This window comes from Euprymna scolopes, chromosome 40 (genome assembly GCF_053919585.1).
Source record: "Euprymna scolopes isolate OS-2025 chromosome 40, ASM5391958v1, whole genome shotgun sequence".
Classification (NCBI taxonomy): domain Eukaryota; kingdom Metazoa; phylum Mollusca; class Cephalopoda; order Sepiida; family Sepiolidae; genus Euprymna; species Euprymna scolopes.
In genome coordinates this window covers 42,077,395-42,104,894 of record NC_136521.1, presented here as the reverse complement: position 1 = coordinate 42,104,894, position 27,500 = coordinate 42,077,395, and the positions used below count along the sequence as shown (strand labels likewise).

General features: G+C 34.4%; 1 protein-coding gene and 1 long non-coding RNA gene across 12 annotated transcripts in view; both read left to right on the top strand.

The window, feature by feature from the left end:
• The window catches only part of LOC145265499 (uncharacterized), a 6,727-nt gene extending 1,718 nt beyond the window's left edge, over positions 1 to 5,009 (top strand). Inside the window, exons 1-2 of the long non-coding RNA XR_013864660.1 lie at positions 1 to 445; positions 485 to 5,009. The exon at positions 1 to 445 is cut by the window's left edge and continues 1,718 nt beyond it. This is a non-coding gene — a long non-coding RNA (uncharacterized LOC145265499). The remainder of the gene's footprint in view (positions 446 to 484) is intronic.
• The window catches only part of LOC145265500 (ankyrin repeat and sterile alpha motif domain-containing protein 1B-like), a 903,976-nt gene that overhangs the window by 811,490 nt on the left and 64,986 nt on the right, over positions 1 to 27,500 (top strand). The gene's annotated exons all lie outside the window — the stretch shown is intronic.

The window sequence follows — 27,500 nt, the reverse complement described above, 5'->3', positions numbered from 1 at the left end:
AGATTAATGAATGCGAGAAGGAAAGAGAGAAGGAAGCTTAAATGATTGGTGAAAAAGAAGGAATCACCTGAAGGGTAAAGGAAAAAGAAAGGAATACAGAAATGTTAAAAAAAAAGAAATACTTGAATTATAGTAAAAGAAAGAGATACGTAACTGCTAGAAAAAAGAAGAAGGAAAGAATACTTGAATGCTAAATGGAAAAAAAAGAAGGAAAGAATACTTGAATGCTAAATGGAAAAAAAAAGAACACATGAATGCTAGAGGGAAAAGAAAGACTTGATTCTTAGAAGAAAAATAAAAGAATACGTAAAGTCTAGAAAAAAAAGAAAGCCATGTGAATGGTAAAATAAAAAAGAAGAAATGGGTGCATAGTAGAAGGAAGATGAAAGAAACGGGTGAATGTTGGAATAAAAATAGGAAACATGTGAATGCTTATAAGAAAAAGGCGAAAAGAAAAGAAATTGGTGAATGCTGGAAGAAAAAGGAAAGAAGCTGGTGCATGGTAGAAGAATAAGAAAAGAAACAAGTGAATGTTATAATAATATATAATAAAAAGAAATTGGTGAATGCTAGAATAAAATGAAAAAAAAACGGATGAATGTTAGAATAAAAAGAAAAGAAACATATTAATGCTAGAATAAACAGAAAAGAAACGGATAAATGCGAAAATAAAAAGATAAGAAACGGATGAATGTTAGAATAAAAAAACAGATGAAGGCTAGAGAATGTTATCAGAAAAGAAAACAAACGGATGAATGTTAGAATAACAAAGAATAGAAACAGACGAATGTTATGAGAAAAGAAACGTGTGAATGCTAAAATAAAATTTAAAAAAAGAAGATAAGAAATGGATGAATGTTATAAAAAAAAAGATAAGAAATGGGTGAATAGCAGAAGAAAAACGAAAAACAGGTGAATGCTAGAATTCATAAAAAGAAACGGGGGATTTTTAAAAAGAAAAGAAGAAAAAGAAAAGAACATGACTGATAAAAGAAAAGAAAGAAGGAATAGTTGAATACTAGAAAGAAAAGTAAGGATTGCCAGAATGCTGGAAGAAAAAGAAAGGAACACGTAAATGCAAAAAAGTAAGAGAAAAGAAACATGTAAATGCTAGAAAAATGAAACATATTAATGCTAGAAAAAAAAAGAAACATATAAATGCTGGAAAAAACGAAACATATAAATGCTGGAAAAAAAAACGAAACATATAAATGCTAGAAAAAAAAAACGAAACATAAATGCTAGAAAAAAAAAGAAACATAAATGCTAGAAAAATAAACGAAACATAAATGTTGGAAAAAAAACGAAACATATAAATGCTAGAAAAAAAGAAGCATAAATGCTAGAAAAAAAGAAACATATACATGCTAGAAAAAAAGAAACATAATTGCTAGAGAAAAAGAAACATAAATGCCAGAAAAAAAGAAACATATAAATGCTAGAAAAAAAGAAACATATAAATGTTAGAAAAAAAAGAAACATAAATGCTAGAAAAAAAAAGTAACATATAAATGTTAGAAAAAAAAATAAACATATAAATGTTAGAAAAAAAGGAACATATAAATGCTAGAAAAAAAAGAACCATATAAATGTTAGAAAAAAAAAGAAACATATAAATGTTAGAAAAAAAAAGAAACATATAAATGTTAGAAAAAAAAGAAACATATAAATGTTAGAAAAAAAAAAGAAACATAAATGCTAGAAAAAAAAGAAACATCTAAATGCTAGAAGTAAGAGAAAAGAAACCGGTGAACGCTAAAATAAAATGAAAATGAACAGGTGAATTAGAACAGAAAAAATGGAACACGTAAATGCTGAAAAAAAAAAACGAAACAGGCGATTGCTAGAAGGACAAGTGAAGCATGCATGTCTAAGTTCAGCATTTCTTCCACCTTCCATTTACCCCCAAAAGTCCCCAAGGCCTTAACATATTTAAATTTGAGTTCAGCACCATGTAAAACTGCTAAATAGACATAAGCAGAAACTTTTGGACAAATATGGTAAAATATTCCCAAAAATGGAGTGTTTTTAGTAGCCTTAAGAGAGCCCCAAGAGTTATCACGAAGTATAGACAAACAAAATTATATAAAGTCAGTTAGTTACAGCTTTTCAGAAAATTTTATAAAAATCCAAGGATCCAATTTTTATAATAAGCACAAAAGTTTAAATTTTAGCTCAACGTTGCTTAACTTCGGTTATCTGACGAGAACCAGTGTGTCAACGCGATTATATATCCACACACGCACGCACACACACACACACACACACACACACACACACACACACACACACACACACACACACACACACACACACACACACACACACACACAGGGCGATTGAAAAGTACCTTCTATTTTAAAATACGTGCAAATTTTTTTTTAATATAATTTCTACAATTAATTAATATGAAAAGAATGATGCATAGACATTTATTTAAAATTCAATATAGGCGTCTTCATTTGCCACTAGCTTTTCAAGTCAACCTGGAATTACATCAATTGATTTCACGAGAAACTCTTATTCACGACGATTCCAATATTTTTCCCGATTCTGATACAATTACCGATTCCGTACTAAATTACTGATTCCGATACGATTACCGATTCCGATTCTTTATAAATCTATAAATATTTAACTACAGATTTATTATTTTCCCTGATTTCTGTAAAAAAAAAAAAAAAAAATGTAAAATATGCAGATATTTTCCTAAACGTCAAAATACACTTAAGGAGGATGATCTATCGATTTTAACTTTATTAGCAATTTAAAATCAATAAATATTTATTATTTTATCATCATTACCAGCAATGGAAGAATTTTCTTAAAAAAATCAAATAAAAAGGCAATTAAAAGAATCGTTTTGGCATCGAAAAATAGGCATCAATCATTTTCAATTCCGATTCCGATTAATCGGCCCAACACTTCAAATTCTTTAAAATTTCTTGCTTTGGTTGAATAGAGTTGCTCTTTCAGCCAACCTCAGAGAAAAAAAAGTCACAGAGCATTAAGTCACGACTTCTGCTTGGCCATTCGTGTGAACTGCGGCGATTCACCCATCTTCTAGGAGACTAGGCATTCAGCCATTCACAAACAAAGCTCATTTTGTTGGGAGATGAAATTTTGCCAATTATTAGTGCTTATTGAAGATTTGATTTTATTCAAGACTAGCCTGGGTGCCCGGTGTTGCCCGGGTGTTTAGAGATGTGTGTTGAGGCAAAAAAAAAAAGTGGTAGTAGGCAGGCAGGCTCAAACCCATACCGCGAAAGAAGAAAAGAACATGGAAGAAATGTGACGTCTTTGCTGTTGTGCCCATCGCCAAACCGGAAGTGACGTAGGTTTAAATTAAGGCTAGTCAATCCAAAGAGGTCATGATTTTCGTAATTATCAGCGAAAAAAGCGAACCCTTCCTGTAGAAAAGTGCCCAGTTGAGGGTGAAGGAATTAATGTTTTGAGCCAATTTTTCGATATTTGTCATCTGATGGGTCGTGCTTCAAAACGATATCGTCTTGTAAAAATCCTTTGCCTCTGTCGAAAGTTTTAGGCAGACATACCAACATACATACATTTAAAAAGATTTTTGCACTTTATATTATAGAAGATGGCGCTTCTCTACACGTTGCTATTATTGTTTGTGAAAATATGAGATGGGTTAGGGTTATTATTATGACAATGATTAGCAGATTTGTTTCATTTTTAATTTAGTGTCCCTTCCCAAAAAATCAGTGGACCCCTTCTTGGGGCTAACACTTGATTTCTGTATGAGATACATAAATATTTGAATATTCAATTACAGTTTTCTTTTATCTCCCAAACGCTGAGTTAGTAAAGAAGTTAAAAATATTAATTTTCCTCCCACTTGGAAGCCTCTGTTCATTCTCGAAAGGATACCTGAGCATGAAATTGTGAGGCAAGGGTTGTGCAATCGCCATCCACACCTCTCCTGAATTGACACTGGTTGAGTCTAGTGGCAAAGACGAATCCAGGACGTCTGGAAACAATGCTGAGATAAGCAGAGAGCACATACAGCATCTGGAATTCCCAAATGGTCACCCATTTAATACTGACCAGGCTCATTGTTGCTTAACTTTAGTAATATAATAGGAACCGGTGTGTCAACGTGATCATGTTGTATCCTCACATTTATTGACCTGGTAACTAACTTATGATATATCTTTTTTTTTTTGTCTCTTTGTTTTACCAGATTCCAGGAAAAGAATTCATTTAGTCCGGTGGAGTATCCAGCTTAGTGCTGTTACTATATACAACATCGCTTAGAGAAGGTGCACAAATCCGTGTATAAGTTAGTGTGATGTAGCTATGTCGACGAGATTGTATTTGGGCTTCGAATACTATTTGTTTTGAATATTAAGTCAGAGTTTACTTGTAGAGTGAAATATCCTCATTAGAGATTGCCCTGACAAACCCCTCTATGGAGAGACCTTATACACTCGAGGACAGTGTCTAGTAGGATTCAAGTTCTTTCCAGTAGGCATCCAAGTTCTCTCCAGTAGGCATCCAAGTTCTGTCCAGTAGGCATCCAAGTTCTGTCCAGTAGGCATCCAAGTTCTCTCTACTAGGCATCCAAGTTCTCTCTACTAGGCATCCAGTAGGCATTCAAGTTCTATCCAGTAGGCATTCAAGTTCTCTCCAATAGGCGTCCAAGTTCTATCCAATAGGCATAACAGTTTATGAATTTTCAAATAAAATCAAAGTATAATGAATAGTGGTTGTGATCAAACTGATTGTGGATTATGTATCATTTTGTCAGTGCTCCTTTATTCCTCAAAATTGAACAGGTTTTTATCAGTATTATTTGATATTTTCACTTAAATCCTTCACATAGTATGTATATTTTATTGTAAAAAAAAAAAAAAAAAATCCGATGTGCAAATTTTGCAGCATATTCCATTTATAGCGTATGTTCAAAAGACAAGGTGATTTTTATCGAAAAGGAACAGACGAGCGTCTATTTCCCCGTCGTCAGCAAAAAAAAAAACAAAAAACAAACTCCTCTTCTTTTTATCAAACCTTGCCAGATTTCTTTTCAGTAACATGACCATTGTTTCAAAGAATTTCATTGGAGATAACAAATAGAACAAGCCTTTAGATATAAAGTGGCAGGGATGACCGACGTTGCCTGGAGCCATGACAACGAAATAGAAGTTAAAAAGTGCACGTAGCAACATTCTTTTAGAATTTATCCCTCTCTATTCCCCGTCTTATTATTTTCTTACCATATCTATCTCACCTCGCTTTCGTTCCCTCTACGCCGAGTTTCTTGTCGAATATACAGCACTATAAAAAAACCACTTTGCACTTCTTGCTTCAGTGTAACGTTTTCATCCGTAAACTAAATAAAAACTTTTATCAACACACAATAGTGTTAATAGTGATATAATTGATGTAATTGTAGAAGCAAAAACAATTGCCCATTGATAAATAAATAAAATCCCTGTACGGAAAGACCTTGGACATTCTAGGACAGTGTCTATTATGGATTCAAGTTCTCTCCTTTATGCATTTAAGTTCTCTCCAGTAGGCTTTCCAATTCTCATTGATGTAATTGCTGAAGAAAATGAAAGACAATTGATTCTAATCCGATATCATTATACCTTCTTTAGGCAGAACAGATACTCCCCTTGGATCCTAGGAAGAAAACCAAGAAGATATATTTTCGTTTCACGTACGGCCCAAAATTTGATTTTTTTTTTTTACATTACGTCTTTGGTGATCGGGAGATCCTATTTATCAAAAAAGAGGACAGAAGGCAGTAACATACTACGAACATCAAATTAGCGTCTCTATATACTAATTTAATGTTCGTAGCATGCTACCACCCCCTCTCCCGATAAATAGGATCTCCCGATCGAATAATTTATAATCTGGAAACTGTGACACACATACGTACGTACGTACGTTAAAGGTTCTACGGTATTAATATATAGATTTAGCTTTGTTATTTTAGTGTGGTATTCATTTTTTTTTAAAATCGCAACCCTTCTTGTAATGAGGCTTAGGGAAGGGGGAAATATCCCAAATTTTATAAGCCGACAAAACCAAATGTCGGGGAAATAGATATGCCGCATCGTTTGCTTTGAAATCATCTCCGCATCTTTAACCTCTCTCGGCCGATCTCTAGTTTGCCCACTTAGGCATTGTAGAATGTGTAACTCCAAAGCATCGTTGTAACCATCGAGCTAAACCTTAAAGTGATGCTAGAGGCTGTAGTAGTGGTAATTACTTTCGCGGACAATAAGATCGCTCCCACAACCTACTCTTCTTATCCTTTTTTTTTTTTTTTTAAACCTTCACAAATGATCGGAGCCCTCAACGCAACTTCATCCGTTCTCACTCTGAGAGTACACAGGATCTATTCACTACCCTTCCCCCTCCCTCCGACCACGACCACTTTGGAAAGGTTGGTCAACCAGTCGGATGGCTAGATGGAAGTGGGGAAATTCCCTCTTCCCAGCGTCAACCACTTTCCTGCACTTCGGCCCCATCAAACCACTTATCGTCTCAACATGGTCCGCCTTGATCAAACCCCGGTTTTATTTGATCTTCTCGGAAGAAGCATGGACGTCATCCAGCCGGTTGACACATACCGCTCTGTCCACAGTTTAGAGACCGAAGAAAACAATTAACGATTTGTTCACCTTGTCTCCAAGCGTTGTTGTTTGGTTCTTGTCTTTTGTTAGATTAAGGGTTGTCTGGTTTTCTACAGATTTTTTTTTGTTATCCGTCTCTTACATATTCTTTAGGGTACTTTACGATTCTCCATTTTCTTTTCGTTTTTATTTATTAATTTTTTTCCCGAGGTTCATCAAATCTTTTATTGTGTCGTCTCTGTTTTTTAGACGCCATCTTTATTATTTTTTTTTTTTTACTTACTGTAAGATTCTCATTCCCTTTCATTTTTTTCTTTTGATTATTTTGAATCTTTCATTGACCTGAATTCCGCCATCTTGTTTTCCGTTAAGTATATTTTTCCCGCTTCTTTTTTCTTTTTTCATAACAAAAATCAAAAACTTTTATTTATTCAAATATCTTTTTCTTTCTCTCGTCTTTCCTTTCGCGATTATTTTCTTTTTCTTCTTTTTATCGACTCGTTTGTTCATTCTTATTCTTTTTATTATTTTTTATTTATTTTAACCAAAAAAAAAAAAAAAAAAGCAACTTTATCCCAGTTCTTTTTTTTCTTCTTTTCTCTCTTTCCCGAATTGATTTCCTTCTATTTACTAGTTAATTTCTTTTCTTATCTTTTCCGGTTCTTTCATTGATTTCTTTTCTCCTCGTTCCATTTATTTTTTTATTCTTCTCTTTCCAAGTTGTTTAATTTTTCTCCTTTTCTTTCCCGGTTCGTTTATTTATTTATTTTTTTGTTATTCATCTTTTCTCTGGTTCGGTTTTCTTATTTTTCCTGGTTCTTTTATTTGCTTCTCTTCCCCCCCCCCCCTTATTCTTTCATTTTTTCTTCTATTTTTTCCCGGTTCGTCCTCATTTGGGCTCATTAGTTAAACACATCCGAACGTAGGTTTGGATTCCCGAATTCGGATGTGTGCAACTGATGAGCCCAAATAAAGACGAAACTCGAGTTTTGAACTTCCAACTCGTTGTCTTTCATGGCTTATGAGCTGCGACGTTGTTTGACTGTGGAAATAATTATATATACACGGTGACTTAAATAAGTTTCCAGACTTTTTCGTATCGGCACTTTTATTGATAGTACACACAGCCTCTTTGAAGTAATCTCCTCCGGCTGCAATGCACTTGTACCGTCCGAACAACTTCTGGAAGGCCTCATCGAGGTCTTTTTGTGTGAGCATGTCAATGACCCTTGTAGCAGCCGACACTTGTTACATTGTAGGCAGAAGCTAATTCTCACGATTCGAAATTTGAAATCCATTTCCTCCCTGGCTTGTCCAATCAAAGCCAGCTTTCAATCACGTGACAGAGTATATAAAAGGCGAAATCTGAAACTCTCAACCCTCTTTCTCTCTACTTTGCCAAGGAGCACACATTGCCGAGGGGCTTTGGCCCTCGGCAATGCATGCTCACGTTCGGCCGAGGGGCTTTGGCCCTCAGCCGAACGTGAGTACAACGAGCTAACAATGGCCCTCTTCTAACTACCATTTATTTTCACATGCGGTACCCAAACGAACATTATTTATTGTGCTTAAGAACCTACACTGGCACACACACACACACACACCCATCACAACACGTGAACACACTTAAGTCTTTGTTCTTTCTTTCTCCTTTAACTGGCTTCCTTCATACCGACGACTACTAGCTATAAACACGTGTGAACGGAACTGAACTATTCTCTCCTTCAACCAGCCGGCATGATATTAAATCTATTTTTGCACAAGAACACGTTTTTCTCATATATATATGTGTGTATATATATATATATATATATATATATATATATATATATATATATATAAAACAATATGCAATAAGCAATGATCTATAGTGATAAGTAGTAAAATTTTACATTAAAAAAAAACAAGCCGCTCAAAATTCATTCAACAATTATCTGCAAAAGTTCTAGATAAAATTCAGTTCGAAGTGAAACTCTTCTGGAGATTGAAGGTTAAACCCCTAATATGGACGATGCTTACAATATAATTGTGAATTACATCAGACTTCTACCTGGGCATGGGTGTGCAAATTCCTGACAAAAAGATGCCCGAGTTCAACAAGATACACCTGAAGACGGTCGGTGGTTACGTCATCCGAAACATTGTGAAAATAACATTCAAGATGAGAACAGTAGTCCGAAGAATTGAAATAGTATAAAGTATCAACCTTCATCTAAGAAATTCAGAAGCAAAATTGTTGAGAATTAGGTTTATTCATTATTTGGTTTGAATTCATTTAGTGGAATAAATGAGTCCTGGTCCAGTTTTTTTTTGTTTTTTTGCTACTAGAGAGCATTCAAAGGTGCCCACTCCCCATATTTATTTTGCTGTTGTCCACCTCTCCTCCTCTTAAATGTTGTTTCCATCTTGAAGAACACCATCCATCCCCATATTCTACCCTGATAATTTTATTTTACATATCCCCACTTAGCTTCTACTCCTATTTAGAGACTAACTTGTTTTCGGTTGACCTGGAAAACTTAGCAAAGGATTGGGGTGACCTTACTAATCTGTCTCATTAGCGTTTTGTTTGGTTTTGTTGCAATATTTTTTATATAAAGTGAAGGTATGATAACCGAAGGTTGGAAGGTTCTACTTACAGACACTGGTGGTAGGAACAGACCAATCGAATGGAGTCGCATTCTGCTAGCAACCAATCAGAAACCAGAATTACTCCATAAAAGTATTGAATCTTTAGCATTCCAGTACGTAAATTTTTTTTGTGTGTGTCAACACGAGGAAGATCTGTTGCTCTTTGCCTGCAAAATTATAAAGTCTGAGACTTATACAGGACAGCTATCCTCCGAGAATTCTTCATCTCCAGGACTTATACAGAACAGCTACCGATCGTAAATTCTTCTGAAATCAAACACGTCTTTCAATTCAAGAGGTTCTAATTTTTTTTTTCATTTTCATCATCTTTTCTTTTTCTTCTTTCATTTTTTTCACCATCATCATGTTATTTATCTTCATCATTTCCAGATGCTTTCATCTCATTCTCCGTTTTTTTTTTGTGTTCGTTTTCTTCTCTTGCATCTTTTTTTCTTTTTTTTTTTTATCTGTCTCTGAATCTTTTTAATTATTATCTTTTCTATCTGTTTTCCTCTCATTTTTCATTCATTTAATTATAACCCTGTCCATGACTTTCATCTTGCTTTTGATCTTTTTCATCAGCATCTTTTTCTATCTGGTTCCTCTTTTTTTTTTTTTGTTTGATCATGGTGCTACCAGATCAAGCTGTCTGGAGATATTGGCTTCCTGACCTAGAATAGACCAAATATTGATGTTATTGTTTTTGTTCAGTTGTAAAACTCAGTGATTCGGCAAAGTTAACAAAAAAGAACAACAGTTTTCTTCTACAAAACAACCAAACTAAAAATCATGAATAAATATTTGAAGAAATACAGAATTTGAGGCATAAAAACATTTGCAAAAATGACTGAACCCGAAAAGAGTTGATATGCCGTAAAGCAAAACAACCAAACCAAACACCATGAATAAATATTTGAAGATATAAAGAACTTGAAGCATAAAATCTTTGGCGCTTGTTGAGAGAGAGAGAGAGAGAGAGAGAGAGAGAGAGAGAGAGAGAGAGAGAGAGAGGCGACAGATCGATTTTTTAAAATTTAAATTTTACTCAAGAACAATATTATGTACTTCATTGTCATGTCGAAAATAGAAATATATCAAAAAATTACGAAAATTCATCAAGTTGAACAACTGCTACTGTGTTTTCAGTAAAAAAAAAAATAATAATAAATAAAAAAAAGTACATCACTCTAGGCTACCAATGCTGGACGCCATTACGGTGTAATCTAAAATATGCGTCATGTCTCTTAGTCTAAACTCTTCACCATCTACTTTGTAACATCTACGAAAAATGCAATTTTACTCAATTTTCCGTAAAACTAATTTTAACTATAAATAACTTTTCACTTGATGAATTTTCGTAATTTTTGCATATATTACTATTTTCGATATGACAAGTGGGTGATATTATTTTTGCTTAAAATGACATATAAAAAATATTGATCTGTTGCCTCTTACTCAACAACAAAACGTTTCTTTTTCCGAAATTATTAAATTTGGCATTAAATGATTCGAAAAGGATTGATATGACATAAAACAAAACAAACAAACCAACCAGACACTATGAATAATTATTTGAAGATATAAAGAACTTGAAGCGTTAAACTTCCGCTCCCCCCCCCCAAATGAATGGATTCGACATTAGATAACCCGAAAGGGTTGATATGCTGTGAAACAAAACGGCCGAACCAAATCAAACTATCACCTTTTTTTTTTCGTCTCTCTTGCTTTCAGACTCTTCATCTCTTTTTATCTTCTACATATTTTTCACCATCTTTTTTTTTTAACATTATTATCTCCATCTTCATTTCCAACAATATTTCTCTTTCGTTTTTCACAGAAGTTACCTCCCCTTCCTATCCCCCCCCGATTCCTTTTGTTGTTATCATCTGCTTTCTTCCATCTTTTTTCTTCTTCACAAAAGAAAAGAAACCACTTGACAAGAAATAGCCCCTTCCCCTCTCACCGAGAGGCGTAGGATAAAAGAGTTTTAAGATTATTATTTTTGATGTTAGCGTCTTTATTCCGATTTGTGAAGATCTCTTTTTGTTCAAAATATAAATAACGTTCACTTCCACGCGGTGTTATCGGTATCATTACGTCGTATCCCCCCTCTCCTCTTAATACTTGGTTGCAGTATTATTAGAATTGCCAGTGTTATTATTATTGCTAATTGAAGATAGTATTGGATTATTGAGGCATTCTTATGACTGTACTTTTTAATATCTCTGTTTTCATCCATCTATCTATCTATCTATCTATCATATATATTTGTGTGTACGTATATATATGTATGTCTGTGTACGTATTTATATAAGTATATTTGTATGTGTGTGTATGTATTTATATATGTAAATTTGTATGTGTGTATGTGTTTATATATACATATTTGTATGTGTGTGTACGTATATATATGCGTATATTTATGTGTGTATGTATTTATATATGTATATTTGTATGTGTGTATGTATTTATATGTATAGTTGTATGTGTGTATGTATATATATGTATATTTGTATGTGTGTGTATATGTATGTATGTGTGTATGTATATTTCTTTGTATATATATATATGTATATTTGTATGTATATATATGTATGTTTGCATATATATATATGTGTATGTATGTATGTATATATGTATGTATGTATGTATGTGTATATGTATGTTTGTATATATATGTATATGTGTATATATACATGTTTATATGTGTATATATATGTATGTTTTTACGTGTGTATGTATATATATATGTATATATACGTGTATTTGTATGTACATATATATGTATGCATATATATATACATGTTTGTGTGTATGTATATATATGTGTATAAATATGTGTGTGCATGTATATTTGTATGTGTATGTGTGCATATCTTTATGCATATTTATATGTATATTTGTATGTGTGTATATATATGAATGCATATATATGTATATTTTAATGTGTGCATTTATATATGTATATTTATATGCATGTATATTTGTATGGGTATATATATTTGAATGTCTCTATGCATGTATATATATATATATATATATATATATATATATATATATATATTCGTATGTGTGTATATGTATATAAATATGTATACATGTATATAGATGTGTGGATAATTGTATATTTATCTCTTTTTTTTTTCATTTTTCTTAAACTTTTTCTTCTAGGGGATGGGACATCGAACCAGATGTCTGACATTTACCCCTATTTTAGTGAGTCCAACCAAGAGATCTTTTCAGGATTCTAGCCGTCCCTTTCAGTGCAATCGTTTGTATTTCACTTGCACTTGGTTCACCGGGTATGCTTGCTATGTACTTTTTAAAGTTCTTTTTCATAAGCCCAGTTGCTCCTATGATGACTGGTATAATTGAAACGTCTTTTAATTTCCAATTTCGTTTCATATCATACATAAGTCCTTGATACTTTGTTATCTTTTCCCTCTCAACTCTGTTAAGCCCTGTATCATTGGGTACACTGACCTCTATTACGGTCGCTTTTTTGTTTGCTCTGTCCCAAATCACTATATCTGGTTTAACAGCTGCGTTTTCAAGATATGTAGCAGTAGGGATTATGTAGTCATAGTGAATAGTGTAGTTGTCATTCCCAACTGTTCGTTCTGGTATATGTTCCCAGGAGTTTTTACTACACTGAATGTTGAGTTTCTTACATATCTTCCAGTGAAGGTATTTGCAAACTCCGTTATGGCGATCTGTATAATAACCGTCTCCAAGTAGGACTTTGCAACCAGAAATCAGGTGGCCCACACTTTCAACCTCAGTGCTACAGAACCTGCATTTATTATTGTTGCTTAGACCACACATCTTTTTGAAGGCGTTTGTCATGAGGCCCTGGTCTTGTGCAGCCAATATCAACCTCTCTTGGTCGTAATGGAGGGATCCTCTTTTGAGCCAGTCCAGGGAACCATCCCTATCAATATATATTCTTGGGATAGTTCAGTCGGTAGGTATTTTGCCCGTTTATGGTTGGTGTGTATATATGTATGTGTGCATGTACATATACATTTATGTATGTGTGTATTTACATATATATTTGTATGTATGTGTATGCCCTTATATATGTATATCTGTATGTGTGTTAATCATATTTGTATATGTATATTTCGTAGGAGATGTCCTTTTCTCTTTCCTGCAACCTCTATCGCACAGAAGAGATGTTGCGAGTTTGTCTCTGCTTTATCGTTATTTTCATGGCAAGTGCTCGACTGAGCTTCAATCTATGTTCCCTCCTCGCCAAACTTTCACAAGAAACACTCGTCTACCTGAAAACACGATCAATAATTCCCCCCGCTCTTTATCTGTGCCTTAACCTACACGTAGATTCCACGAACAAAGCTTCTTTCTTAGAACTGCACGCCCGTGGAATTGTCTTCCGTTTTCCTGCTTTCCAGCTGACTACAATATGGTTGTCTTCAAGTCCAACGTAAACAAGTTCTTGATGAGCCGCTCCACTTAAGTTAACAAATTTACCGAATTTCCATTACCAACGATATTGTCCAATTGACTACTGTACACTCTTAACCCTTATCCTCGAGTGGTCTCTAGGCCTTCATAAGTGGTTATGCCTATGGAAAAAATATATGTGTGTGTGTGTGCCTATATGTATATATAAGACAAATTAAAATGACGAGAAACGAAAATTGCGTTATTTGTTAGTGAAACCATTCATATCCCTATTTACTGATATCTATTATGTGGTTTATTCAATCCACCAATTCATTGTTCACGGGTTTTGTGTATTTGGCTCTATTTTATAAAATACACATATATATATATATACACACACACATACAAACATATATATATATATACACACATACAAAAATTATATATATATATATATATACACACACATACATATATATGATGATGATTGCAACGTCTTGTCAGACGAGTGCCACTCCCTCAGACACTTAAAGTCCATGAGCCAAAAATTACTTTGTTTTTAGTCCTACTGGTGAATTCCCACGCTCAAGCACGCATGACACTGAAGACAGTTATTGAGATCAATTATTACATGCTTCCAGCATTTCAAGGCTCCACGCATCACAACTTTTCCATCGCCACAGGACCATTTTTATAGACAAATGCCTGAGGGAGTATCTATACACAGATGATGTTACAGAGTCTTAGCTTTGTATGACAGCTGTCTATCTCTCTCGGTTCAAAATGTTGAGATCCAGCAACAAGAAAGAGCAAGATAGCCAGCAACAAGTTAAACTGTAGACCAGCTTAATGCGGGTAGTGGTCTCCCGGTTTATGGTTTTTTAAATCAGAGATTTGCTTCTCCTAGAAAGGTTGCCTTCACCACGGCTTACGGGATCCCTTTCCACCCCAACATGCACATACATACACACAAACACAGACGGTGCTAGTTGGCCGTTGACCCCCCAAAAAGGGTTCATTCGCCATTTGGAAGGTCTTGTTTTTAATCATTCAGGGAGACTAGCCACCCTCCTCACCAAACAAGTCTGGCGGGGGAACCAGTTTAGTCGCCGGTGACCCGACCATGAGGCAGGTGGTGCTAGGTTATATGGTACCAATAGCATATGATATATAATATATATATATATATACATACAAACACACATATATATACATATATATATATACATACACACATACAAATATACATATATATACATACACACATACAACTATACATATAAATACATACACACACATGAAATAAAATGGAGGTGGAAGGACCTGGATACTCAACGTTTCGCCCGATTTATGCGGGCTTCTTCAAGAGGGATGGTCATTGACGAGAGAGTCGGAGGATTGGGGCTATATATAATGATGGGGGAGAGCAGCGTGTTTTCCTTATGTAAATTAGATGTCATATATACATGTATATACATTTTATGAGAGAAGAACTAATTAGAGTAAACTAGTGTAGTGGATTACGTCTAAAAGATAAAATATCGTAGAGATTAAAAATTGTGTTTGGAAATATAGCGGTGATAGATTAAATAAATAAAATGACACGAGATTACGAAAGAATCTTTTTTTTTTTTTTAAATTAGAAATAATTGAATTGGGATAAAATAGCGCAGTAACTTAAAAGATGGTATCTAAAAATAAGAATAGGAGGTGATAAAATGGAGTCTAAAAATAGATAATGATAAAATACAGTAAATAAGTAAAATAAAAATAAAATTAAGTGAAATTACGAATTTTTTTTTTTTTTTTTTTTCGCGTTTAACCGGTGTCTAAGTTGTTTTCTTTAATAATTATTTTCGACAGAAAGAGAGCAACGTGGAAAAAACCTTTTCTTTGCTTAATTATATTGCTGGAATGGGAGATTATAGCTGACTCAATTAAACGTCGTGTGGATCTGTTATGTATGTGTTTAAGGAAAGTTGCTTTGTTAAAATCAAAATGGTGGTCGTTTTCCATGATGTGACAAAATATGGCGTTGAGTGTATTGTTGTTTTTTACATCTCTTTTGTGTTCATATATTCTTTTATCTAAATTACGTTGAGTTTCTCCTACGTATATTCTTCCACAATCAAGACAGGGTATGGAATATATTCCGGCTTTGGTGTTAATGTTGGTATTAGTTATAATTTTACGTGTTAGATCCCTAATTGTTAAAGAGTTTAGTTTTGTTATTTGAATGCCTGTCTTATTTAGGTTCTTATAGATTGTGTCGTTGTTTTTATTAGTTGGTAATGTTAATTGTCTGTTGTGTGTCTGGCTATTTAAGGAATGGTCTCGGTTTCGGTTATGGTAAATTTTTAGTGCTTTTCTTTTTGTATTTGCCAAAAAATGTTGAGGGTATTGCAAGTTCATGAATGTACGTTCGATATACTCAAATTCTTCCACGATGTATTCTTCACTACATATTCTCAGGGCCCTAAGAAAAAATCCTATTAGAATACATACAAATATATGTGCTTCATTTTTCCTTTTCTTTTTTTTATAATTTTAAAAATTATTTCTTAAACATCGCTTTGATACTCAACTTTGAAACTTTTCTAAAAACATTTTTTTTAAACACATGGTAGAAATGATTTTACAAACAATCAATTTTCAAAGTTTTCAAATTCTTTACTTTCATTTATCAAAACTTTCAAATTCATGCAAACTAGTAATTCTTTTCTTTTGTTATTCTTGATATTTACTCTGTAGAGAAAATCACAATTTTTGAAACTCCATGGAACAAGCAAATAAATTCGTTTTTGATATTCTTTGTTTGAACTTTTGATAAACTAATTAATGAAATTTGCATCCTTCATCATTTCAATTTATTTAGTAATTATCATATTGACAAAAAAAGTTCTTGCGGTTTTTAACTTTTTTATATCAGATAAGCGTATCTCGGCTTAAGCAAAAATTTAATTATCGAAATAAGCACCATCAGAATCAACACACATTTGGCAACGCTAAACAAGTATATTTATGCCAGTACCGTAAAAATCTTGCGTTCTGGGTCCGATGAAGTCGCTGAAGGCGTTTTTGATATCGCTTAGGTTTTTTTTAAGCATTTCTCACGAAGAAAGTTGTCGAGATGCTTGAAAAAGTGGTAGGTGAGAGGTCTACAGAGTATGATGGGTGAGGCAGAGTTTCGTAAGCCAATTTTTTCAACTTCTGCAGGGTGGGTTTAGTAACGTGCGGTCGAGCATTGCCGTGGAGGAGAATTGGGAATTTAGTGTTGAATAATGGAGAATCTCGTTGTCGAAGTTTCTGATTCATTTCATCCATTTGTTGACTTCTCCACCATAACGGTTTCGTCTGCATTCAAAAAATTGTAATCGATGAGACCGGTCGCATACCACCAAACAGTCAGCGTTACCTTCTTTTGGTACAACTCTAGCTTCGGGAAGTGTCATGGAGCTTCGTCGTTGCCTAACTACTGAGCTGAGCCGTTTGTCGTAAAGAACCCGCTTTTTATCGCAACTCACAACCTAGTTGAGAAACGGGTCGTTCTTGTTTCGTAAAAGTAGGGAAGATGCCACTTCATAACAGCCTTTCTTTTGGTTGTCGTTCAATTCGTGAGGCACTCATTTATACTTACCTTTAAACGTTGATTTTTAGAGGGATTTGGGTGCGATATGAATTAATATCACAGTTAAATTTGTCACCGACAAGACTTCCCATGTTTTATCAAATACTTTAAAGTGTCCGCCATTTTTTTCTTTGTTACCTAAGACACTTAACGCATGCTCCCAGCAATACAAAACACTCCTCCTATGTTAAAAATGGCGACAGTGAAAACAATAGGGAATACATTGGATAATGACGGTCTTAATATTATAAGAATTACTTGGCGGCTACAAATTTAACTTTGATATTCGTTCATACCAGACACAAATACTTCTAGAAATCAATTTTTTAAATGGTGAGTTTTCATTTTGTCCTCTATGTCATATTGACAAAAATACCATATAGGTTAGGTATGTGTATATATTTTTATTAATTTGTATGTACATAATTCACTTCTAAACAATTAACCGATCATTATTAATTTTAGAAGATAGAAGACCTCTATTAAGCCAAAGGGATCGCAAAGCTTCTTTCTTATATAGGTTAACTAGGCATTGCCCGGGTGTTTAGAAGTGTGTGTTGACGAAAAAAAAAAGTGATAGTAGTCAGGCAGGCTCGAACCCGTGACGCAGAGACGGAAAAGAAAATGAAAGAAAACCTGACGTCTTACCCCTACTCCATGACACGACCGAAAGTTTGGAACGTTAAAATTAGGCAAAGTCAATCCAACTGATACGATGACTTGCAAAAATGGTTCGCAAAATATCAACCCCTTCTTGTAGAAAACTTCCCAGTTGAGGGTGAAGGAATTTATATTTTTGGCTTTTTTTTTGATATTTGTCGTCCGAGACGTCGAGGTTCAAAATGATACTAATCTCGTGAAAATCCGTCACCTCTGTCGAAAGTTTTAGGCAGACGTACATACATATTTAAAGAGACAGGTGGGATTTATATTATAGACTAGCCTGGGTGCCTGGCGTTGCCTGGGTGTTTGGAGGTGTTAAGCAAATAAATAAATAAATAAAATGGAAGTAGGCATGGCAGGCTCGAACCCATATTACGAAGGAGGAAAATAATGTGAAAAGAAAGTGACATGTTTGCTGTTGCACCCATCGCCAAACAGAAAGTGACGTAGGTTAAATTAAGGCTAGACAATCAAAAATATCGGTGTAAAAAGCGACCCCTCCCTGTAGAAAAGTGTTCAGTTGAGGGTGAAGGAATTAATGTTTTTTACCAATTTTTCGGTATTTGTCATCTGAAGGGTCGAGCTTCAAAATGATACCGATCTCGTGAAAATCCGTCGCTTATGTCGAATGTTTTAGACATACATACAAACATACATACATATATTTAAACAGACAGGTGAGATTTATATTATAGACTAGCGGGGTACCTGGCGTTGCCCGAGTGTTTGGAGGTGTGTGTGTGCTAAAAAAAGCGTTGGCCGGGTAAAAGAAAAAAAAAGTTTTAGTAGGAAGGTAGGATTGAACCCTGCAGCCTTGACGCGAAGGTGGAAACAAAAGGGGGGGGGAAGCCAGACACTTAACCATCTCGACCACGAAGGAAGAGGAACTGATAAACGCGTTAAGTGAAGGTTTATAAAGCGAAATAAACAGGTGCGAGGAAGTGGCGTAATGTCTGACCTAGTTTTGCGCTGCAAGCCAGATCATTCGCTTTTCGAAGATGCGGCGAGCTGGTAAAAGTCGGGCAAATTAAATACACACGCGACCCCCCGTTGTTGAGTCGTAGTTATTATGATTTAGACGCGATATAAAAAGTTTTAAGTATGAGCGAGCCTAACCAAAAGGCCTGGGAAAAATCCTTTCACGGACATACACAAAAAGCGAACATACATACATACACACATTTTGGCTCTTATATTTATAGATGAAAGACACTTTTTGTTCATTCTGTAATTGAATTATGTTTGAAATAACATTGTATTTTAATTGTTTTAATTGGCCGTAGTTTGTAATTAGCTGCAGAACCCATTTTCATCTGCGTGTAGGTTTAACAACTCTCTGATACTCCTTCATATGCGTGTGAGCATTTGAAAAAGAAATGACTCTTTTTACTGTCGCCATTTACATATGCGTATCTGTACACACCATAAACACATTTAAGTAGTAATTTTTTTTTAGCTCCTTACATCAAGTGACTTCATGCCTTGTCTGGAGCGATTTTCATAAAGTAAAGACGAATCAACTATTAAAACTCCTCCTTTCCCGAACCACCTGGATTACACAAAACTTCATCCAGTGGTGAAACTGCTAAACTCCCAAGCCCATTCTGAGTAGCAGGTGGGGTAGTACCCGTCGGAGTTCCATACATGTGTTGAATTGAAACAAAATAGGCTTCTCACACAGGCATATTCTACAGATCAATTAATCTCTCCCTCACCCCTCTTCCTCTCTCTCTCTCTCTCTCTCTCTCTCTCTATATATATATATATATATATATATATATATATACTAGCAAAAGTACCCGTCGTTGAGTGTGTTCAAAAACAGCCTACAGAAAATGAACTCTGATTTATGAAAGTATGATAGGTTATGAAAAGAAAGGGTTGTAAATTTGGGTTGAATTTGGGAGTATAAAAACCAAAGTAAAATATGATAAAAATAAAATAGATAAACCTCATAATTTATTATACCATACCTGTTCACACTGAAACACTTATCACAATATTCTGTGGATCTATATTAAAAAAAAAAAGAAAACGTTGTTAAACTTTGTGACATATTTCCATTCTATGGAGGACAGGCGCGAACGCAGACCCCGCAATTTTATTATACCATCCCTATTTAAGTTAAAACATACTTATCAAAGTATTATTATGTACATCTATATCAAAAACACATGTAAACGTTTTTTTTTAAATTTTTTTATTTCCATACTTTGTGGACCCCACAATTTTAATGAACCACCGTTCTGCCAGATCAAACATATCCATTCCTGTGTCTCGATACATCCTCTATCATTATATGCTCACTCTTTCGTTCTTTCTTTCTTACTATCTTTCTTTCCCTTATACACACACGTACTCTCTTTTTACCCTCCCATACACTCTCACTTTCCATTTCTCATTCTGTCTCACACTCTTTCTTTCTCTCATTTACTCACTCTCTCTTTCTCACTCTATTTCTTTTCCTTACACACACACACACACACACACACACACACACACACACACACACACACACACACACACACACACTCTTTCTCTCTCTCTCTCTCTCCTTTACCTTCTATATCCCTCCCTTATTCTATATGCACATCTATTTACCTCGTCTGGATAATCCTTGATCATCACTCTTCAATGTTTGTTCTTATAAAATTATGTTTAACTCTCGTCCTAATGAGTTGAGCGTCTCCTCCTCGTTTGTCTTCGACGTTAGGCAGACCCAGTTTTCGCGCCCATTCATGCGTGAAAAGAACGCAACCCGTCGCCATCTTTGTCCGATGCCAGTTACCGGTCGGCTCCGAGTTCAAATTGGCCTCTTTCTCCGTCGTGGCTTTGTTTGTCCTGAGAGCTTCTGGAATTTTCAATTAGCGGTTCATTTTGTTGGCGCGCGACTTGCGTTATTATTTTTCTTTTCCCGTCCAGGAGTGGTTTTTCAATGGAGAAAGGATAGGAGATGGATAGACAGATGTACAAAAGAAAGTGAGGGTTGGAGATAGATAGATGAATATAGAGCGAGAGACAGACAGACAGACAGAGAAGGAGAAAGACAGATAGAGGGGGTTGTAGCGAAAGAAGGGGATTGTAGCGAGCGAGCGAGCGAGCGAGAGAGAGAGAGAGAGAGAGAGAGAGATCTCAAGTGACATCATCTATTTTCATGTAATGTATATATCTATAAAAGTGATAATCTGTGTGAGGACACTTCTCAACCGATATACTCGACGAATTGTTTATCTACAGACTTGAAATTTGATGTATCGAGTATTCAGATATGTGGAAAACTTTTTAATCGGTTTTCATCTGGAAAAAAAAGGCTGCTGAAAGCTCAAAATTGAAATATTGGTACGTGGGGGACATCGGATTTTTATCAGTTTGTCAATTGTTTCACAAATGCGCATGGTTCACATCTTTATGTTAAGAATAAGTAGGTTTGAAAACACGTTAAATTTACGTGTATTTTACGACCGGACAATGCCTGGTAGTCTATCATATAAAAGGCAGTTGTCTGTTTGTGTGTATGTTTGTATATCGAGCTCAAATATAAAACGAACACAAGAGCACTCACAAGGTTGGTATATTCTTCATCGGCATAGCCCTGAATAAAAAATATCAAACATTTAGAAAGAATTATGTATAATTTGGCGGTCAACTGAGCTAGGTTTTATGAGGTGAAGGTCTACTTTTAAGTGTTATTATGCACTAATTTGAGGGGGGGGAGGTTGATGCCGACTAATTACTCGAGGAATCTATATATAAAATGTAGTTGTATTTTCACCTAGAAAGAAAAGGGCTGGGCGGAAGAGAGAGAGAGAGAGAGAGAGAGAGAGAGAGAGGGGCGTTCAGAGAGTGAAAGATAGAGAGACGGATAAAGAGAGAAATGGAGAGGTAGATGTTTTAATAGAAATAAGTTATTTTTGCAAAATAATTTTTTAAATAATATAATGTTTAAATTTGTCCAAATGGTTACGAAACAATTGTAACACATAAGGAAATACACCATATGATGTTCTTATTTTATATTTTTGTTGTCTTGATTTTCGCAAAAATATTTTATATATATATATATATATATATATATATATATATATATATATATAATGTGCGTGTGTGTGCACGCACGTATGTACATATATACATGAGAGAGAAAGATGATGGAGAATGTCCAAAATACAGAAGCATATTGATAGAGTGACCCCTTGATTAATATTGACCTTTCATATGATTACTTTGCCATACACCCCCCTTACATACACACAAACATCCGGGTGTGGTTCGGTAACACACTGGTCAGCTGGCTTGGGAGGCGGCGATCACTGGAAGACAACCGGCACGGTTATCGAGAACGCTGGCACTTCGCATATCGTGTTCGCTCGGTTGGTTCCTCCTTTCTTCATCTCGGAGCACGTTCTCCGAGGGAGTGGCACTCTCCGATTGACCGTCCCCACTGTGTGCAGCCTTGATTTGTACCCTAGCGGTCAGTTCATGTCAGCTTAAGGGCTTCGTTTTGTAGCGTTTGTGGCTGGACTATCTTTCCGGCCACTTTGGCCTCACACCTACAAATCTTCGGCCACTGCGGGCCGACGCGCTACAGCCAGGATGAACGTTGGCCGCAGGACAAAAAATCCTTATCGGAATGTCGATAAAATAATATCTTAAATTGTTGTTGTGAGAAGCGGGAGGGGTTCAAGAGAGGAAGAGGTAGACAGTGGTGAGGGAGGGCGAGCAAAGAAAAGATGTTATACATTGCGCACAGAATTGCGCGTTATTTTCGCGGGATTTTTTTTTTTTTTCAGAGAAGCAATTTCATGGTCGCTATTTTGTTGCGTCAGATACAGTTAAGAAGCGGAAGTTGGTTTAAGGAACGGGCAATTTATAAAGATCGCGGCCATGGACGAACACGGGAAAAAAATCTGTTTATGCATTGAAAGTAGTTTTGTGTTGTCGTTTTCGTTAAATCCCTAGTATATAAAACTAACTTTGTGTGTGTGTGTGTGTGTGTGTGTGTGAGAGAGAGAGAGAGAGAGAGAGAGAGTTCTCCTATGGACTTCGAAACGACCGGACCGATTAAAAAAAAAAATTCACACAAATGTACACTATGTATCTGGGCGGGTTCTTAGATAGGTTTTGCATTTGTCTCCGATAAGTATCGATAATCGTAAAAAAAAAAATCATATTAAAGAAGGAAGAGTCCGAATTTGACCAAAACATCACAAATGCATTTGAGATGTTTTATCATCGCACAAGCAGAAAGGCCCGACATAAAAAATCAAAATTAGGTTATTTGATAAGACAAGAGCGAGGTCTAAATAAAAGTTTCTCTTCATTGAACCATGATACTTGATTTTTGTATTTTAAACTTTAATTGAAGCCATTATATAAAAATAATTTAATATAATCAACAGTAGATTCTCTACAGTGCAATGTGCACTACAATGTGTTGTGGACTGAGTCACTGCGGGAAATTATGTGAAGCTTCCTCTCGGTGGGTCCCCAACTAGAGCAAACAATCGATTTGATTGAAAACGATTTCGATGACAATAAATATATTGGAAGTGTGAAACATTCGTTGATCTTCATTCAATCCCGTGAAACGACGGGCCTCTCTGCTTGTATTATTAATCTATATATTAATACGATAGCGTGTGCGTTATTTTATGTGTCACGCTCATATCTGGGTCATTTAATTATTATGTAATTCCATTTCTTGTCATAAATAGTTTTACCAAGCATTCTTCATAAGTTTTCCTTCCGGTTTCGATTATAGCTGATGGCACTTAAGTCATCTATTTTTTAAATTTATTAGGAATTCTTCATAAGTTGTGGGTTCGATTATGTATGAAAGAATTCAAGTTATATATATATACTAGCAGGGGTGCCCGGCGTTGCTCGGGTGTTTGGAGGTGTATGCTGTGCAAAAAAAGCAAAAAACAAAAAAAATGGTTAATTTTTTAAAACTTTGACCCCTATTATGACTCCTTAACATTTATTGTTTCGGGCTTAAATCACTTTATTAAGTTAGATCCATGTTCAAGGATCCTATATCTAAAATTTCAAGTGTCTAGACCCAAAATTGTCGGAGGAGTTTGGTAGAGTTCTTAAAGGTCAAATCGTTGAAATTTGACCCCTTAACAGCCAAATTTCTGGCTGACACCCGTCACATCGATTTTCTCAAATCTCAGTACCCGGTATTTCAAATTTCGAGTCTATAGACTAAAAATTGACAGAGTTATTGCGTAGGGAAATCTACACAGACAGACAGACAGACAGACAGACAGACACGTTCACTTTTATAGATATATAGATTTCATAAGTTTTTATTTTGGTTTCAATTTAAGCTAATGCACCAAGTTATATATATATATATATATATATATATATATATATATATATATATATATATATATATATATATATATATATATATATATTAGTGTATTTAGGCAGAATTCCTTCATTCAGGCAAACATTATTAAAAACAACAGAGATACCTTGCTTAATGATTCTTTTTTTCATTTTTTCGATCTTTCGTAAGATTTTTTTAACTTCAAGATGGAAGGTATTTACAAATGTTCCATGGTTCACACGAGCGCTTTCGATTCTTTCTTGAATCATCATCAGGTGGAGATAAAATATTAAAAATAGAAGTGAAATATATAGTTACGAATAATAAAAAGAGTCAATGAAAAGTCGATTAAAATATACATTTACGAGTGATAAAAAACGTTTGGTGATAGATTCATTGGTTGATATAATAATTAAATGAAGTATTTTGCGCTATGAAACAGTCACTGTCAAGTATTGTAAACGTCAACGTAATTAAGGGAATAAATTGTAAGATGGTCAATATCATAACATTTGGAATATAGACTTTTGTCATATGTATGTTATATGTTTTGTAATTACACTGGGCTTCTTAAATGAAATATAATTTGGAAAAAAAATCATATTTTCACAGAAATCTATTATATAAATCTTTCTTTCTTTCTTTCTATTTTTGCGCGTTGTTTTTTTATACTATCTACTTTACGCCTTCGTTCGTTCTCTCTTCATTATTTCTCTTTCAGTATCTCTCCCTCTCTTTCACTCACTTACGCGCACACACACACACACACTGTCCATATGACGAACGTACCGAACCCTGCAGAATCATAATGATTGATCCTCACATCGGTGTTAATTTCGACTAGTTGATTTATATTATTTAAAAGTATTGTCCCTCCCCCCTCCCTCACCTGGCTTGAACTTGAACGCCGCAAAGTGATGTATCTTTTCCGAAACTGCCGCCTCTTTCTGGTGTTTTTGTGGTTGATAAGGCGATGGCGCGTTGGGAGGTCTTGTCATAAGGTTCCTATATGATTTCATCGCGGTTTTCTGGGCCACAAATGGTGACTGAGTGAACGCGAGGTTGAGGTGAACGGACCCGCCGCTAAATACGCGCTTTATCTGGTCTGTCGACTGCAAAATAGAATCTCGAACGCCGGATCTGCTTTGAAAGGAACGCCCGATTTTCGCCGTCTTATCTCGGCGCATCCATCCTCCGTCCGCCATCTTGAAAACTCTCAAAGGGCAATAGCGATCGCTACGAAAGTAAATTTGCATTACTAGCAATGATATACGACTGGTCAGGGAAAACTTTTTACTAATGTGTGTGTGTGTGTGTGTGTGTGGTTGTGTGTATATGGTTCTTTGTATATATGTGTATGTATATATATATATATATATATATATATATATATATATATATAGTGATGGTATGATTCCAATACAATTACCGATTCCGATTCTTCATAAATCTCTACTTAACTATGAATTTGCTATTTTTCCCAATTACCGTAAAACACGTTTTAAATGTGCACATACTTTCTCAAACATAAAAATATACTTGGTGAGGGGGGGGCTATAGATTTTAGGTTTACGGATAATTTAAAACCATAAATTTTGATTATTTTATAATTGCTACCAGCAGTGGACTTTTTTAAAAAAAACAGTATCAAATAAAAAAGATAATTAAAAGAATCGTTTTTGGCATCAGAAAATATGCGATAATTATTCCGATACTGATTTCGATGCACTAAAAGTTCCGATTTTTCGATTCCGATTAATCGTGCCAACACTATATATATATATATATATATATATATATATATATATATATATATATATATATAGTGTTTGTAAAAAAAAAAAAAAAATGAATATTAGGTAAAAATGACACTTTAGCAATAGAAAATTAGGATCGTTCGGAAAGTACAAGCCAAGCCCTACCCTCTTAAAAAAAGAAACAATTAAATATATACCTTTAAATAAGCATTTACACTAGTAGGAGTGAAGCTAGACAGTTATTTTGTTTTAATAGGGACTAATCATGGTAAACGTTAGGTACGTGCAAAATGAATGCCGATGCTCAAAATGTATAAACATTTTGACCCCTCCCTTTACTTAAAAATTCACCAAAAATCAGAAAATCAACCAATTTTAATGAAACATTCAGTTTTTATCAAATAATGATCACGGGATATAATGAACTAATTATTTTTATTTAAATATGAGTGCAAATGTATTATTTTGTTTAAACAAAAAAAAAAACGCCTTTACTAAAGTTATGGTTTTCTGTAAAAAAAATGAATGAATTTATTTATTTATTTTTTTAATTGAAAATAAAGCAGCGTAAATTATCAAAATTAAAAACAAACGAAATAAGTTTAATTTTTACAGAAACGTAGCCCCTAAGTCCGTAATAATGAATTCGATATAACTCGAAGAAAAATTAATTTCTCGAACTACCGATATTATCATTGAATTAAGCATTACTTATTTAATATTTTCACACAAAAAACTTGCAATAGCAAAAAATATTTCTACTTTAAAAAAAAAATTATAGGTTTCGCATCATTTTAATATTTTTCTTGCTTGCATGAATGTAACATAATTTTTATATAATCTTGAACAATAATTAGAAACAAAAATAATTTTAAAATAGGAACATAGAAATAAATAATTAAATTATAAAATGATAAAAATGATACAAACATTCAGGATTGGAATGTAAGGATGCACGTTGGAGGAAAAGAGAAAACTAGCACCCCTTGCCTCCTTTGAATTACATGACGTCATTTTCAGAGAGCCCTTCGACTGGCTGAAATTTTGGGCTTCCGTATAATCCGCGTTTACAAAACTTCCGTTTGTTGCGATTTTGTGAAGGGCAGAATCCCTCGCTTTTGAGGCTAATTAAGCTATTTTTGTACAAACAAGGTGTGCTTTTTTTTTTATTTAATACAATGTCTTAGGATTAATTATCTTTGAAATAGACCCAGAAAACTAATACTTATCTTTTAAAGGATTTTTACGATGAATTTATATAACTTCAAAATTTAGCTGAATTTGGTTAGCTCGCCGTGAAAACATTTTTCATCACTTCTTGTTTTTTTTGTTTTTGCTTGTATAAATATTTTTCCTGTTGAAAATTAACTTTAGTCTTTAATCTTTCAAATACAATCAAAAAGTAGTCGGAAACATACAAAAAAATTATGATAAACCGGCTTTTAAAACTAGGTCCCCCTATC